Source organism: Rhyacophila brunnea, unplaced genomic scaffold (genome assembly GCF_057557595.1).
Source record: "Rhyacophila brunnea isolate RB1 unplaced genomic scaffold, BYU_Rbru_1.0 scaffold_3, whole genome shotgun sequence".
In the NCBI taxonomy this organism is placed as follows: domain Eukaryota; kingdom Metazoa; phylum Arthropoda; class Insecta; order Trichoptera; family Rhyacophilidae; genus Rhyacophila; species Rhyacophila brunnea.
The window spans coordinates 24,188,263-24,206,618 of NW_028232965.1; the positions used below are offsets into that span (position 1 = coordinate 24,188,263).

The 18,356-nt window shown below is 33.5% G+C and overlaps 1 protein-coding gene across 1 annotated transcript in view; it reads right to left on the bottom strand.

Annotated features, from left to right (window-relative positions):
* The window catches only part of LOC147068090 (netrin receptor UNC5B-like), a 272,153-nt gene that overhangs the window by 180,734 nt on the left and 73,063 nt on the right, over positions 1-18,356 (bottom strand). The window contains exon 2 of the mRNA XM_085953344.1: positions 16,172-16,240. The gene's annotated coding sequence lies outside the window, so the exon portion shown is untranslated. The remainder of the gene's footprint in view (positions 1-16,171; positions 16,241-18,356) is intronic.

The following is an 18,356-nucleotide window of genomic DNA, read 5'->3' on the forward strand; positions in this document are numbered from 1 at the left end:
ACACGTAGGTAACATGTTTTCACTGTGCCATCGACCAATATATTCGATTAGAGCACTCGTGATGCTAATGATAACATTTGCGAGCATCTATCGACACATAAATTTCGCGCGAAATATATTCGAAAAGTTTTTAACTACACCATCAACGTTGATGGAGTGTTGCGTATTTTACGGCACGTCATTAATAACGCAAGTGGAATCCGAATGAATTAGCGAACACACCTGGCGAAATAGTAAATAAACGTGTCAACCGAACGAGTTGGACATCAATCCGGATTGTGGCAATACAATGCGGATGCTTATCGCCAGTCGCTTCATCTTGGGAGCTCATAAATCAACTCTCGAAACTACCTCCCTGCCACAAGAGCAAGGGGTGATAGTAAAGTGGGAACAGTCACCGCGAAAGACCAACATTTAAACGCTTGGTAACATTAAAATTATCCTGAATGTAATTACAATAATTATTATTGTCTTGAAATTAATGAATGTTAAATTTCTTTGTTTCAATTAGGGGTTTCAATCATGAGATTCCGGTCGATTTCCTCACCCAAAACTTTAAAATTATGGAATCACTAGATTTCGGATTAACAACATGGCACAAAGACTACATATCTATTACGTCTTATGGTATTCTCAATAAGGAAATCGAATTTAAAAAGGGACAGATAGGTAGTTTATTTATGTATGTCACATCACTTTTTTACCTATGCCAATATCAAATTTAAGGCATTAAAACATCTCTACAAAAATCCAGCCTTAATCAAAAATATGAAAAACCGTGACGAGAGAAAAGGACAGCACACGAATTCATCGGACATCTCTTTTACAATAACTGAATGAATGCTTGCGATGACATTCATTCGATCATTGTAACCTTGATCACACATGTACTATGATCTCTGTGGATCTTCGCAAATGTCTTGCTGAACATGATGTAATTTTAAAGGATGCCTTCCGACGGCATCCATACAATACACTTTATCATGTAACTTCTTTTGAAAACTTTGATAGTAAGTTTTATATAGAATGACGACGGACAGTCAGCTAAGTACATTTTTTATATTGTATGTTTCTATAAATTTACTGTCTGTGGCCAAAAGACCACGAAGTTTAAATTATTAGAAACCTTATGTTTTTATTTTGTAACGATTATAATTTTATGTATATATTATTTCACTTGCAATAAATGTTTATTATCTCATAATTACAATGTTTTCTTTAACAACTGCATTATTTCATTGTATACACACTTAGAAGAAAACATTTGGCGCCCATTCATTCATAAACTTACAACACATTCACATTATTTGAGTCTTTCACAAGCATATTGAAGCAAGTCCATTCTGGTGATTTTTGAGTAAGCTAGGTTCAAACATAATATTTGAGTATTTATAATTCTGTAATTCTCTATGCTTGTGAAACACTCATTTAATAATTGATATCCAATCATAATTCACTGTTCGTGTGACAGCGCGATTTCACGGCTTGATATTGATATTAGGAGTCTATCCAATCCTTGTTTTACCATAGGAGCACTTTAGAACTGATAATTTTACCAATTCCACATTTTTTCCTTACATGTATTATAAAAAGTGATATTTATGAAATATTAATACACCTACCATTAATAATAATCCCTTATCTTTCGCAGGATTATGGAATCGGTAAAAATATCTGTAAAAATTCGACCAAACTTAATCATCAATCAAGAAAGGGCTACGAACTATAAATTATCGTACATATAGATATTATGTTTTTTTTGCGTTACGTAGTAACTGCTGCTATCAAGGATCCCCAAGTTCAAAAATATTTAGCAAAAATATTAATTACACGAATATTTCATTCTTTAAATCATTTTTGTTCAAACCAATCACGTTGACTGTAGACTAGATAATTGCCACATTTAAATAGCATGCTAATTATACCGAATGGCCGCCTGATCGTTACGCGCTAGGTGCGTCTTTAGCGTCCAATGACTTAATTAATTACACATCTGAGATAAGCAATTCGATACACCGTGGATTTTTGCTCCAAAACACACAATGTCACATAACATTTTTCGATGGATGACTTAATTAATAACAAATCTGAGATAAGCAATTCGATACACCGTGGATTTTTGCTCCAAAACACACAACGTCACAAACATTTTTCGATGGATAGAAGGACGTCGAATTAAGATAGTGTTCCATTTTTTCCTTTTTTAAATTTAAAATATTACAAAATAATCGTTATTACATAATATGGAAGCAGATACAGATGTAGACACCTAGTAAAGCAGAAGAGATAGAAAACATCCAAAAGGTACAGCCTGAGTAGAGCTAAAAACCGCTGGGTCGACGATATACTTATTATGACGCGGAAGAACGTAGCAATGCAATGATATGCAAGCTTAAAAGGCACGGAAATAACTTGGCTAGTCCTTTAATCAGCGGTAGATTGATCCAGGCTGATGATGATGTACATTTAAGAAATTAACAACTTATTATACTTACAATGCGATTTGCTATTTTTAGGAAAGTTAAAAGTTATTTTATAGATAATTTAAAAGGTTAAAGGTTCTAATGAATGAACAGGCTAAATCCGCCCCTGATTCAAATCATGATAAACTTTAATGATTTTTTCTGATTTGATATTTTTGTTTAATATTTCACAACTACATACATACCAATACTCATGAACCTACCATATTTTTATATCTAGGTAGAATGGCGGTTTTTTATGATTCGACATTTCAGATTCTGTACCTAGCCAGATTTCATCAAAATGACTTGTAGTAAGAACATTTTTTCCTCGAGCAATTTCATAATGTCGCAAAAATAATGCGACCTAAATATTCAAGAACGCAAAGCCACCAGGAGTATTCAAAGTGCGGAAACCATAAAGGGATTCTGGGTCGCGGCCCCTGCCGTAGTATTTCCTGTCACATGAGATGTCCAGTGGCGGTGCATGGCGCAAGAGGTGGCGGATACATTAGCCCATACAAAACACACAACAAAGGCGTACGTAGTTGAAGGCACGTACTCTCTTCGAGTGATACATTACGAAACCGCCAACCTACGTACGTACGGATTTCCTCCACCCCTGTAGCAATAATTTCCAAAAGCTGAGATTTTTCCCGTATGATACCTATAAGTCATCATGATCATCATCAGCTGGGGTCGACCCACTTGTAGATTAAGTCCTCCCCTAGCTCCCTCCACCGAACTTTATGAGTTCGTCCACCCAGCGGGTTTAATGGAGTCGCTGTATGATGGCATTCGTACATCAGTTGTCCACTCTCCAAGGGACATATTCAGCCCATTGCCATTGCATGTGCTTAGCGACCTTTATTATATTAAGTAGGTACTATTGTCTGTTTCCTTATCCATTGGTTTATTTTTTATCTTTATGCGTTATGCACGACATGCATCTTTTGATACAAATAAGTAAATTTGCTTGATACTTTCATAGTTCAACTAGAGCCCACCGATATTCATGTAGAGTTGAATATCCTACCCACTAGGCACAACACAATAATACGATACGTACGTATCAGATGTTAATTATAACAACTTACCGACACAATAAAAAAATTGACTTTCTTTATTATTTTATAATATTATCTCACGTTTTCCTGAGAGTAGATTTATTATTATCATGATTTCAATAAATCGTTATTTAATTTCACACAGTACCTAGGTATAAATAATATGCTATCATTAACATCACGCATGCAGCCGATTTTTTAAAATTCAACATCTATAATTTTATTATCGTTTAATTTGGCGCTCAACTACTGTTGATTAATCTATACCAACCTTTTTAGAATACTGAACTGCAAAGCGTGTTTCCTGAGATGGAAATATAACTAACATGGGTAAAAATAAAGATACATAATCATATTATTATTACTGGCCTGTAATAATTGACTACCAGAGCCTACATATTATTATTTCATTCCAAAGAAAAATATATATTTTTTAATATGTTTATTTTTACATTATTCTTTCATTTATTTATTTCATTCTTATATGTTTTCTATAATTGGAAATAATATAGCCTTACCATATCAACTAAAAATAATTATTAAAAACCGGAGCTAAACATAAACGAGAGATTTAGAAGTGTCTGTTGTATTATGCCATTAGCTTCCCATACACGTACAGTTTGAGTAGCAGGTTGAACATGGCACAGACATAACTGTTCAATAACTGTACGTTAGTGGGGACACCACAGATCAGTTTAACTACCCCATTTAAATCTGTCGAACTGTCAACAGATCGCTAGTGGATTGTGTATTTTATCGATTCACCGAAACAATATTATACACATTCGTGTAAATATAAAATATGAACTATAATCTTTCTTTTGAATAAAGTATTCCCTTTAATAGACAGTATTAATTATCTATTTGGTCGTATTTTTAGAATACGGTAATATTTATATAGCTATTGATATTATATACAATACATTTAAACAAAATTATATTTACATCAATCATCAGTATAATAATTAATTACTATGATATTATTAAAATATATACTTAAATTTTATTTAGATTAACTGACATTGTCATTCACAATTAGGTACCTATACTAATTTATGTTGTGAACGTATTAAATTATTTGTAATATTCACTACATACAATAAATAAAATTTGAATACTGAGTTATTAGTCTATATTTTTACAATAACTTAATATTTATAACGCTCTCTAAAATTTTAACATTTATATTATATTGTATAAAATAATATGTTTACATAAATAATTATAACTTTGTTTTAACCTCGTAAAAATAAATAAAATATAATATTTGCGATCTCCGCGTACATGATATTATTACATTATTAATAATAAATGAATTTGTATTTTATAACAAGCAACACCAGTCGCAGTTGTATCGCGCGGTATATTCTACTTAACGTTACCAACATCTAACGTCACCAGAGAACTTTCGGCTAGTTGAAATTCCAACAGTTTTACAAAAACACGTGAGTGGGAGTCGCTGGCAGTTTGAACCTGGCACACATCTGGCAGGTCGAAAACTGTCCGTCTATGGGCGCAGCAGATTATCTACCAAAGATAACTGTATGGCCGCCATTACGTATTAACTGGCATGTTCAACCTGTTACGAAAACTGTACGTCTGTGGCCAGCAATTCTTTGGACACACCGTTCTCTGAGCTCGAATATAACTCGAAAGATTTTGTTTAGGCAGTGTGCAGACTAAAAGAAGTGATCAGATGAATAGGGAGATGAAAAGATGTAGAAGACTGGTCCAGAATAATCACGATCCTCAAACATGATAAAGATGATGACGATGAAGAAGATAGGTAAAATATTAATTAATAGATAGTTAATGCAAAAAAAATATTGGTCAGTCGTCAATGAGAAAAACTTAAAATAAATAATTACGACTAAGAGTTAAAGTTTAGTTGCCACTAATAATATTATACAGCATTTTTAATTACGTCTATATTTCATACATACTATTACTTTATATTACTATCTTTTAAATATAAACTTAATATGTTCACTGTATCGATTTAAGCCTAAGGTAACATGCTGGCATTGACAATGGCTTACGAAAATGTCAATTTTTACTCAGCCAACTCGGAAAACGTACCCACACCACACCCTCACCTGTCAAGAAAAGTGCACCCGCAAATTATGTTCGCGAAGGGCTCGTTCCCGGATTTAATAAATTTCATTATAGGTAGACTGACGAACTATAATAATATGAATAAAATTAATATTGCATTCTCGAGACGCTGTGAGCCCAGTCGCACGAAGAAGTGGTAAGTACTAAAAACTTTTCATTCAGACCCGTTTATGGCGTCATGGAAGGTGGCTGTGCGCAAATCGCGGCTACATGATAGATAGAGACGAGGTAACTCAAATCAGAATCTAGTTGGAAAGTGACACTATAAAATCCAATGAAGCTTTTTTTACCACGTTTTTCTTAGCTCGTATTCTTGTTTGTCCGGTGGTTGTTTATCCAGTACAAATCTTGCAATCGATTTTTAACTAACTTACCGACTAGCTAGACATTTGAAACTTTTAGAATATATCAGAACACGATGCCAATGCACTCTTCTATTACTTGTAGCCATCTTCAAGTAGAATTGAATTCATTTTCAGTTAATTCTGTTGTGTATGAAAAGTTATTTCGGAAGAAATCCGTAATCCAATCCACTATTATTGGTTGCTAAGGAGGTGGTCCTAGCAGCTAAATTATTAATATATACGTGCGTTACTATGGAAATCAAAATGACATTTCAGTATTCTACATATTTTGTTTGTTGCAAAATAGCAAAAAAATGATTTGTTGACAATTACCTTATTTGTATTAGAAATTAGAATTGTCAAGTTTATATAAATCAACAGAAAATTTAAAAACGTGGTAAGTATATAAAAAGTTCTTTTTATCTTGTAATTATTAGGTATATTATTCTTTTTTCTTTCGACCATGTCCGATCCTAATAGGATCATATGGGCCTCCACAGAGTAAAGGTTTGTATTAACAGATTTTGTTTTTTACGAGAAATGGATGTCAGCCACTTGCTCAACCTATTAGGTCCATACCCTGACAGACACAAATTGAAAAACAATTTGTGTACTTGCCAGACCCAGGATTCGAACCTGGGACCCACGAAGTGATAGTCTAACGCTTAAGCCACGCGGCCACCGTGGGTGGGGGATTATTATGTCATGTTAAAACTAATTTTATTGATGTTTCTCACTCATTGAACTGGCAAATAATTATTTATTCTTTTTATAAGTCCGTCAACAGTATACTACTTGAAATGTTGTGCCAGATTCTAATCTGAATATCTAATAATTATAGGGAAAAAATGTCGCAGAGCTTTTCCTTGGGCAAGTTGTCAGGATAGAATTTTCCCGTATGGCAAAATTTCCTGTGTACATTCTGTGTGAAAGTTAGACCAAAGGCTTGGCAATTCCATTTGAAATGAAATGTGCGAGGCAACATTGTGTATGTCACACTACTTGTCGTATTTTTAGTTTCAGACGTCGCTTTTGTATTGCACAGTTGGCGGTGGAACGCGCTAAAAACTTTCTTCAAACACTTATTTTTATTTTATACGTGGACTGTCACGTAAATTATTGCACGTGCCATACAAAGAAAGACTTACATGCTTCGGTCTACGTAACGTAAACACTTCTTAAATAATGGATTTTTGAAATACACGCGGCAGAACAAAAAGAAAGTAGTGGTACATACTTACTAAAATGCGTTACAATAAAAATAATCTATTCACAAACCGGTCTAATATAAACTTTAAGCTGCATACCTTTTTATTTTGCAATGTTTTTGTAGGGATGTAATTTCTTTTCTCTTCAAGTAAGTAGGTACCTGTGTAATCTTAAAATATTTTACAAATTAATGAGTACTGTGAAACTCAGTGGCGCACCCAGGATTTAATATTGGGGAGGCCAAGGAGAATGTAAATTAGTCCCATAGACTCTTTTTCTTCTTCACAGCTTAATTTCTCGTTTATCGGTCTTTTGTCTATTGCACTCGGTGTACCTAACTATACCATGGTCCCCACATCATGAAACGGGCCCTCAGGCTAGGATATTTGGCGGGCCCCCTACCCACCGCTAAGATTAAATGCAGTGTGAAACACTACATTAACGTTTTTCAATTTGTGTTTTAGTTCAAATTAAGGGTACTTATACAGTGAATTATTGGCGATTTTTAATACACCTACTTTAATAATGGAGCTGTCGAGTATCGACACATAATAATCAAAAAATATATTGCACAATTATATAAGTAATTGAAAATGTTCATGGCCATGAAGTGTAATAGCGCCGCAGGCGACTTTTTTTACTGTTAAAGCTAATTTATGATGTGTGTTTATCTCACTTATCTGGTCAACCCGACACGCCGGGCCCCCCACAGCCCGGGCCCCCAGGCTAGAGCCTTGTCAGCCCTCCCCTGCCATGACCTACACCACTCCGGAACTAGGGTGGACACCGAGAATTTTTTGACAGTTCCCTTAGGTATTGTGTTTCTGACCTGACATTAGTGTTTCGAAATTTTTGTGCTAGAAATTAAAATCTAAGAAATTTTTCTAAAAAGGGTGCTGGAGAATTATTACAAATCATTTTTTGCCGTGTTTTTATTTGTCTAATCTATTGACTTTCAATTTCAATGTTTTTGGGGGGGGGCTAAGGCCCCTTGCCCCCCCCCCCCCCCTGGGTGCGCCACTGGTGAAACTAAACTAATTTAATTAAACTACATATTTCATATCCAAGACTAAAAGACAAAATTTACGAATGTACCTACCTAACATTCATCAATTAATTAATTCGACATTATTTTTGTATTCCCTGGTTTTTTATATATTTAGTCACGTTTAATTTATGACTTAATAATAACGGTCAGGCCATAAAATGCAAGAAATACAAAGCCCGCCTGAATTTTTGTCTGACTTTTTCAAAATAATATTTAATACACGTTCCTTTTACATGACAAACTTTCATGCATATTATGGATACTGACCTTACTATTAAATAAATACATAAGAATTATTATTGAATACGTGTTTAAGTTTATCCCATATTCTTCCACACTCGATAATGGTTGCCTGTTTCCCAGACCCGTTAGGTATTTCAGTTTCCATTATTTCTGAGTTCCCTGAGCAAAGCCGTTGAGTTCATTGGTTTAGCTTTAGGTGGGTAATAATCACACCTAGGTATATAAATTGAAAAAATATGAGAATTTCAATCAAAAACCGGATCATTATAAGTATACCTATCTGTGGTTTGTTAATTGGTCATTGAAACTTTTCACGTATTTTTTTATTATTACTATTAAAAATTAAATGTGTCGTATGTTTGTCATTCTAATGCCGGGTCCACACCGAAAACAAGTCGCGCGACAACTCGTTAAATTTTACGATAAGCATGATAATTATCGTAAAATTTCTTAAGCAATTATGATAATTATCGTAAAATTTAACGAGTTGTCGCGCGACTTGTTGCCGGTGTGGACCAGGCATAAGAAAAATATATTTTTAGTTAAGTTAAGCCTTTTTAGTATTAGAGGGAGCAATAATTATTTTACTGTTTTTAATTAACTGTTTGAATTTCGTATACGGGTTTATTGCCCATTCTGTAAGCATTGAAGGCGGTATACTAAAAAACTAAAATAAAAATAATTTATTCCACTCTCCATCGGTAGAGTAATAAAATACCTAATAGTGGCGACAAGTTCCGTCAATAAACATTTCATATTCATGCTTCTCGCGTATTCTATAAACGTAGTTATTTCCTGGCACAAATGACATAAAACACTGTGACATCTTTGATTAAAAATCATAACGACAAAATATATGTCAGTGTATTACATACCTACCAACGTAAATCTGTCAACATCCTTGATCGACAGAAAAATAACACGTTATTTAGTATTCCATGCCTAAACAACAACCGACATATTACGCTTTCGATTTGAATACAAATTAGGTTATTGATTTATCTTAGGATATTGGCTAAAAAAATGTCACTTAAATGTTTCCATTCCTTCAAAGAATATAATACTGCTTCAAAAAAACAATATTTATATTTGATTCCAACTAATGATGTTAACGAAACCGTCTTATAACTATATAGATAAATAGTCAAAACGTATGAAAAGTTATGGCAACAAAGGATGAACCATATAGATAGATAGATTATAGGGACACAAATAATTATCACACAAATTTTCGATAATTCACTACCGTAGATGTTTTTGCTTACAAAAGTTGTGCTTACATTTCAAACTGAAATTGCTTTCAGTAATAATTACAGAAATATCACAGAAGGCTCCAAATCTGGACTCCACTTCTTTGGTTCCAACTTATTATCTATAATATTATAATATTGTCGTGTATACACGTTCGAAAACTTGAGAACTTAGGTTCTTTATTAGTAAAATATTTAAATATGTGTTATGTAATCATCATCAACCGGGGTCGACCCACTGCTGGATGAAAGAAACTCCTAGCTCATTCCACTCTTCTCGGTTCCTAGTTCATCGCTGTCATGAACATCCTCCAAACTTTATGAATTCGTCTATCCATCGGGTTTTTGGGCGTACTTGTGGTCATTTAGTGGGTACTCCTCACTGTATGAAGACTGCCGTTGACCACTGGCCGAGCGCCATGCCAGCCCATTGCCGTTTCAACTGCTTAATTACCTCCATCACATCGCATACTCTTCGCGGCTTGTCATAATTATTGTATTAGGATAAATTTAAAAAAAGTCTTATGCCGGGTACACACTGGCAACATGTCGCGCGACAATCTCGTTAAATTTTACGATAATTATCACAATTGCTTAAGAAATTTTACGATAATTATTATACCTACTTATCGTAAAATTTAACGAGGTTGTCGCGCGACATGTTGCCAGTGTGGACCCGGCATTAGAACCATATCAAAGTTTTATGAATAAATTGTACGATTTCCGGACAATCGCTATCAAATTAGTTTCTACGCATCTATACTATAATCTACAATTTTAATATCAGGTACAATGTCTGTTTTGAACTACACAAGAATCTACCTTATCGTCAGTGACTGGAGAAGGGGACACAGATGATCGCGTCAATTAAATGAGGGCAAAGCTCGAATTGAGCTGTAGCGCTATGCCAGAAGAAGAGGAAGATAATAACAATAAATAAATCATGTGTTCAAACCCGATCCGGGGTTTAAAATATGTACCAATAAACCATAGTTACAAACTAAATTAAAATGTATACTCAATTCAATTAAGGGTAATCTCTCCCGACGACAATTATTTTTCTATTTAACACTTCCCCTGGGAAAAGAGGCGAGGAGGGTCGTGGAGTATGAAATGGGGTAGATCAGTCTTTCCTTCTAATCCTTTCATTGTTCTATTATTACTTAGCGCGGAACAAAACTTGTTGTAATGTCTACCTCTTCAGGAGCGGGACATTGATCCGCCATTATGTTCGTCTGGACAAAAGATTTCCTGCTGGGAAGCTCGAATTTTATTTTGAAAATGTCTACTATAAATAATAATACGTATGTTGTAATGGGAAAGCTGCTATCGTTATTTCTAGAGTGAGTGTTTTTCTTTGCGTGCTATTTTTATTCCACGACACACGATACCGATGTTGTATTCATAATATAAATTTGATAATTTTTAAGGTTCTATTATGGTGAAAATTATGAGTATCCGTATGAAAATTTAATATATTATATATTAATAAAAATTACTAACAATAGGCACCCGATGTAGACTAGAGGCAGCATGTGCACTTTTGAAGCCGTGAGTCGTGGGTTCTGTTTTAATCCCTTGTCTGAAAAATATACTTTTTTTTTCGACCATGTCCGATCCTAATAGGATCATATGGGCCTCCACAGAGCAGTGGCGAAAGGTGACTTTTGGAAACAGGTAGGCTGTGGAGAAAGCACACTTGTTAGATGTATTTAAGGGAAATAAGAAGATAATCTGACATAACTACTGATGAATAGGTAGGTACACAAAAACCGATGAAATTTCAAAAGCTCACTGATGGTATAAAATTAAGCAATTAATTTGAATTATGTATTTTGAAATATCCGTTGTTGTGAATCTGTTCCATAACAATTTATAATTTAACACGTAAACTAGACATTTTAAAATACTTCTATATTTAAGACACAGACTTAGGATACAATATCAGATTTCAACTTACATAATTGGGTGAATAAATTATCTTAGTCTATGAATAAACTAACTGACAAATAAAAATCACGAGATAAATTATTTATTATTTTTAACAACAATCAATATTTATATGTGATTGAATCCCTAGAAATTATTTTTTTAAATAATCTTATAAATTATTTTGAATAAATGTGCACTTACGTAAAATGTAAGCGCTCCTTAAATAGCTTACCAATTTATATGGGCCGCCGCAGATGTCTTGAAATTATGAGAAACAAACTTCATATAAAAAAGTTTTCGATTCACGCGAACGTAATCCATACAATATGTGAAGCGAAACGAGATGTCGCTTATTTTTTTAAACCTTCGAGACATGCCATAAATGGTGCTTATTGAAATAGTGGAAAAGATCGTAAAATTATTATGACAATTATACGATAGATGTCGTTGGGCATATTGAATATATTATTATGTGATTATATTATTTAATATGTCAATATAAAATTAAAAAATATTTTTCTCAAGAAGGTAGGCTTTAGATAATCGCCTAGTAGGGAGTCTTCGCCACTGCCACAGAGTAAAGGTTTGTATTAACAGATTTGGTTTTTACGATAAATGGATGTCAGCCACTTGCTCAACTTATTAGGTCCATACCCTGACACACACAAATTGAAAAACAATATGTATACTTGCTAGACCCAGGATTCGAACCTGGCACCCACGGCGTGGGCCAACGCTTAAGCCGCGCGGCCACCGTGGGTGTACCTTTATGTTGTTTGTTGTTTGAATTCATAAAATGGATTTAATATGTTCAACGAATGACCGGTAACTTAAATAAATCTTTTAATTGCAACTTAGAGGCAGTCCATATACACATCGGATTGTAGATGAATCAGCCAACAGGCTAACTGCAATATAATTGAACATACTGAAGAGTCCTTATAGTAATATGCTTGTTACATACATTATTCTGAAACCATAATCATATTATGTACGTTAAATTGTTCAAAATGTTCTGGTACGTAGGTATTATACAAAACAATATAAAAATGGTAAGTCACGTTTTTCACAAAACATTTAGATCTAGCTCCTCAATTATTTCCTAAATCTTTTATTATAATGTACAAAAAATACAATAACAATCCACTATTACTCACAACATCTACCTAAACGTCCTAACCAAACAACAACAAAAAATGTGTTTACTCTGTGAACTTTCAACAATTATTGTATTTATTTTCCACAATCTTTAATCCGTCAATTATTGCATTATTATGTAAAAATTTGAATGTATTAATTATGTAGTTATTAATAAAGGACAGAAAATGTATGTTAAATTTTCTCATTAATTATGTATTTTTCCACAGTGAAGCTTTTAAATAAAACTGCATATGGAGGGGAAATTGCTTCATTTTCCAAAGTGGGGCAATGTCCGTTGAACTGATCGATAATATTAGAAACGGTGTTATTAGATCGTAATAAACGCAATAAACGCATCTTCTTTTAGCGAGATATTAGTTTTATGGCTTCAGGGTATCAATGGGCTATTAAACCGCTAAGAACTTATTTCAATTATGCTGTAAATAACTTTTCAATATTGGATGGTCAAAATGAGATTTGCAAAGGAGGACGTTGCTCTACTTTTAATAATATCATAAATTATTTATAATGTGATAATATTCTATGATATAGAGAGCAAAATAATGCTAAGTACTTTCATTTATTAGAGTTAAAACAGCTTTCATTATAATAGTTTATATTAATGTAATGATAACTGTCATACTTATTATAATAGTATAAATAAGTGACTGCTACAAGAAATGTTCCTTTTTTTAGTTGCTGTGCGGAATAAGATAAGTATGTCTGCGCGACCAAGTTTCCACAATATTTAAATGTTTAGGTTGCCTAATATTCTATTAATAGAACAAATTAATGGATAAATACTAATTGGTTTGAGATACCGTTGTGGAAACTAATTACAGTTACATTTTTAAAACAAATATATCAGTTTTTGGGTGTTCACAGTAATAGACATTAAAAATTTTGCCATGTAGGTGTTGTGACTATTGTAAATATTTGTGGATTGCAACACGCAACTACTGTTCAGCTTTTATATATTGACATCTACGTCATGACAGTATTACGCCACGCAACGGTTTTATTGCAGAAACGGCCGCAGTGACGATTACGTCTCGATATAGAAGTCGAAGTCTATCGCTAATAGATTTAATTTAAGCAAAGGTTGGAGAGCTGAGGAGATAAAGGACGTAAGTATTAAACTATAGTTTTGAGGAAAAGGTGATTAGTCACTGTTTGCAGTTTTTTTTGTATGGTATTTGTATGCATCAGCAAGTATATTTAAATATTGACCACTTCTAACAACTAAAGCTGTCAGATCCGAATTATGTTTGACATGGTAAAGATTCAAAAAATCTAAAGAATCAGATGGTTTCATTTTCATTATGACCATCAATTTTTCTACAGAAACATACCCATATAAGTAAATAGAAAGAAAAAAACGTCCATGTTGCTTCCGTTGTAACCTTTGACATCTCAAATTATAATACATACAAGATGTGATCCTTTTGGCAGTTGTGTGTTTATGTATCATAGCAATAATGCTGGGGGACAACAATTAGTTCCCCGCTAAATACAATCACATTGTGACAATAATCACGCAAGCGTGAAACTCGGCGAACAAAACGTTGCATTGCATATTAATTAGAGTGGCGGTGAGTCAAAGAGGGCCACAATAAGTTAAGTGCGTATTATCTGCAGATTTGGTCAGCGGATTGCCGTACATAGACGCAAAGGTAGAGGTCCCTCGACAATAGGAGCTAATGACCGCAACACCTTTTATGGAAAACGCTTTAAACGAACGGTGAGATTTTAATTCAGATATTGACCGCACTGGCGTACTATGCTAAGCACGTGTGAATATAATTGACAATAATTAATGTGAACAATAAAAATCAATCAAACTTATTAGCATTACATTGTATGAAGGCAAAACAGTTATTGCATCATGGTAAAATTCATAGGTATTTAAAATATTTGTAAGACCGTCATATCGAAAGAAAAAGTAGATACCCACCTAGTTATAGTAAAAAACTGAGTAAGTTTTCAATTATTATTCGATTGACACCATTATCAAGATGAAATGTCGCGATGTTTGTTGTTTCACATAAAAACAGTGGCGATTTTAGGTATCTACGTGGGCTGCTCGAATCGAAGCGCTGACAGGTTTGGAGGACCCCTTGCATATTTTCATTTGCAATAAACCGTAAGTATTCAAAATATAGTAATAATTATGTTGCCAAAAAATGTATCAGGGATATAATTCGATTGATTTGATTTTGCCACAAACAGATTGTAAAAAATACGTATATTTATACAATTTTGGTATTTTTTACGAAGCGACCGAATCGGATGCTTTATGTAAAACGGTCGCTGAATAAAAAACCTAAATTAAAAACTACACTTACAAATTACTGTACCAGCAAAAAAACAGAAAAAAAACCACAGTAATAATCAGTAATCGCGTCACCATGAAAGCCTACACATAACATTAAATTGGGTAATATTTTAAACTCTTAATAATTGTCAGTACCTATTGAAAAAATCTACTGGACGCCTCGGGCGATTTTAAAATTTCTGTATTGCGCCCAAAATGCTAAATGCAGCGACACAATTAAAAAATATTTCCCACCAAAAAGGAGCGACAAATTAAAACTTACCGTTTCAGTTATAAATATTATTTTACATTAAAATGGCCTCCTTTATTCATTACAGTCACAGATACCTATCAGTTTTCACTAAGAATAAATTAAAAATTTAAGCTAATTATTCCATTTCTTTACTTAAGTATACTAAAGTAGCTGTATTTAAAAATGTATTTTCTTTTCTCACGAAAAAGCATACCTAATTAAGTATTAAGCTGCAAAGTAATTCAAAACTTAAATATGACTTTACCATTTTTATGAAAAAGCTTTTAGCTTTTTTTTTTAATAATGTGTAAGTTTTATGAATAAAAAAACGTCCTTTCAATATTAATGAATTAGACAGGCAGGTACTTGAATTGACTATTATGTATATTGGTATACGGACAGTAATTATTAATTTCAATTTACAACTAGAGCCCACTACGTCAACACGTCGCTGAGTTTTTTTCCCTCCACACACCCCACACGCATGTTGAACCTTCCACTGTAGGGATTGTAGAAGTCAGCATGCCTAGTATATCTTGCGCAGTGTATATAGGGGGTTTTTCGGATAAAACGGTTAGGTAGGTACATGATTCTATTTTACTTTTATACGGTAATACTATTTCCGTGCCTCTCATACGTTGCACCGCACTGAAATGAATAAATAAATCGTCATTCGACCATATGATAAAGATTACAACACTAATCATTGCCCATCTTGGGATAAAAATAATGATTAGCTTCTAACTAGGTTGCTACTGTCACGGTAAAAAAAAAAAAAAAGTGTAGGTACTTACGTATGTCGTTTGCCCAATTTCATTATCGATCGTTCTATTGATTCGTGATTCGATTTCCAGCCCGCTCGCCTGAAGCAAAAAAGATAATTGAAATATTATTATACACTCGATGTATTTTAAAATATAATACATTAGATATAACAACGCGATAAAAAACTATACAAAATAATGTCTTCTATCAATACGATTCTTTTGCACTTTTTCATGTAGGTAATATTATATTACTCTTGATATGTTATTCTGAGTTTTGCTATGATTAAAATATATCAAAATACTCAGTACAAGTAGTTACTTATATTATCTTATAATAAAAAATTTAAAACTTTCGTAGTCCAATCAATTAATATATTGTAGAGTACATGGAATATGTCACAATTCAACGTGGATTTTAATGTTTGCACCATATACGGGCTTAATACCTTCCACGCTATGGGTGGGATCAAATGTGTCACTCCATCCAAACATGTTGAAAGAGGTTCAGAAATACCAAGATTGAACACGATGCCCACGTCTGCTGAAACTGGAAAACTCGGAATTATTTGACTAGAAACATACACAGCGATGATAGGAGGTATACAAATGTGACTGTGGCACCCATTGATATACCAGAAGAGCCACCACATGACATCCTTTGGTTTGTTGCCAAAAAGCAAGGTATTGCAATCCTAGAATGGAGGGTGTACATGCATTGTATAACTATAATTCTATAACTTTTGATTGGTTGAAGATTAAGTAGCAAACGTATATCATATATATATACATCAAATTAAAGGAAATTTAATGTTCTACAACTTCGTCTCGGACAATTTTCTAAGAAACGACTGTGAGAGGCACTAGAAGCAAATGTTCGACAAAAAGAGTGAGGTAACAATGATTTTTTCAAAAATTATCGATTTTCAATAACGTATATCTCGGAAACCGTTGGGAATTCGACAAATATGGATAGAAACAATTTTATAGTAAATTTAATTCCCTTTCATTTTTATTTGAAATATTTTTTTTATAGATATAAGCGAAAAACCAAAAATGAGACCATTCGACCCCGCCCGCCTTTTGCTAACCGTACGGGGGCGGGGACTTTTAGTATGTTTACTTGCTCGCTAATCGTAACAAAGTCTTGAAGTCAAAAATTGTGACATATTCCATGCATTCTACACCCATATTTTGATCACTCATTGACTGGACTATCTTTATTTACCTACTTTCAAAATACTATTTCCACGCCGAGATAAATCCATTTAGACCTACAAGAAGTTGTAAAAGTTAAAAGTTTTAAGTAGACGTTTTTACAAGCCTTTATTGCAGGGTGGGGCAAACTTTTTGGATGGAGGGCCAAATTCAAGAATTCCAAATGAGCGGGCGGGCCGCAAGTAAAATACCATTTTTAGATATACACTATTTATTATCACGAAAAATAAACATTACAAAAAAAATAATGAGAAGAATGAAACTGTTGTACATTTTTTTTAAATTTAGGTGTTAATTTTGTAGTTGATATTCTCAAAACTGCTAGTAAATGGGCATCGGAGATATTTGATCGTAAAGAATTTTTATTGAGGTTCATGATCGAAAATGTGTGTTCACATATTATGTTGATCCAAAAATAACGAACATTTTTCTTGCATACCTACTCTTTAAGTTGGTCGAATTTGTCTGAATTAAGGCCATTGTAAAATTTGAAGATTTCTTCACGACGATGCAATTCTCTTAAATCAGTGTCACACTGCAGATTAATAATCTCAAGTTGTAGCTCTGTCGGTACACTATCAATATCTACTGTAATCGATGTTCAACGTAGAAAATAGTGGTTACATAGTGTGAGACGAGACGCAAGGAATACGTACTGAGATAATACATTTACGAAAGAACAAATTCTTCAAATTGTGATCTATTGTCAATATTTTTTAAAAAATATATAAAAAAGTTATTCGTAATCACAAGTACAATTATCGATGGCGGGCCGCGAAAAAATACCCGGCGGGCCACATGCGGCCCGCGGGCCGCAGTTTGCCCTCCCCTGCTTTATTGTAAACCACCACCTCAATCCTTTGTATAGATTGTAGTGGTCGTATATAATTAGTTAAAACTCTAAGTAAGTATATAATAATATAGAACACATGAACGTTCAGCATTAAAGTACCCAATAATAGCATTCAATAGTAAAGTCTATATTAATTATAAAAAA